We start from the raw sequence: 613 nt of genomic DNA, 5'->3' as shown, positions 1-613 counted from the left end.
CTGCCACCCACTGCACTTCCCACTGCCTCCCACTGCCTTTCCCACTGCCTTTCCCACTGCCTTTCCCACTACCTCCCTTTGCCTCCCCTTTCCTCCCCTTGCCTTTTCCACTGCCTTCCACCGCCTTGCATTGCCTTCCCACTGCCTCCCACCCCTTCCCATGGTCTTGCCGCTGTCTTCCCACTACCTACCAATCCCTCCCACTGCCTCCCACTCCCTGTCACTGCCTCCCACTGTCTCCCACTTCCTCCCACAGTCTTCCCACTGCCTCCCACTCCCTCCCACTGCCTCCCACTGTCTTTCCACTGCCTCCCACTGCCTCCCACAGTGTTCCTGCTGCCTTCCCACTGCCTTCCCACTGCCTTCCACAGATTCTCATTGAGTCTCCTTGCCTTCCCAATGTCTCCCACTGCCTTCCAATGTCTCCCCTCCACTTGCCACCATGGGGGCTTCCTCTCCCTTCCCACTGGCACCCCCAGGACAATCTCCATCCACAGCCAGATACTCTTATCCTACTCTTCCTTGCTCGAGCCATGTCCCAGGCAAGGCCCCATGCCCACATCCAGCTCACCCACTCTGTCCCCAGACTGGCAGGTCACCCGCAGCCTGCAGG

This window comes from Corvus brachyrhynchos, unplaced genomic scaffold, assembly GCF_000691975.1.
Source record: "Corvus brachyrhynchos isolate BGI_N302 unplaced genomic scaffold, ASM69197v1 scaffold140, whole genome shotgun sequence".
Classification (NCBI taxonomy): Eukaryota; Metazoa; Chordata; class Aves; order Passeriformes; family Corvidae; genus Corvus; species Corvus brachyrhynchos.
The sequence above is the reverse complement of the archived record's forward strand: the minus strand, read 5'-3'. Positions refer to the sequence as shown.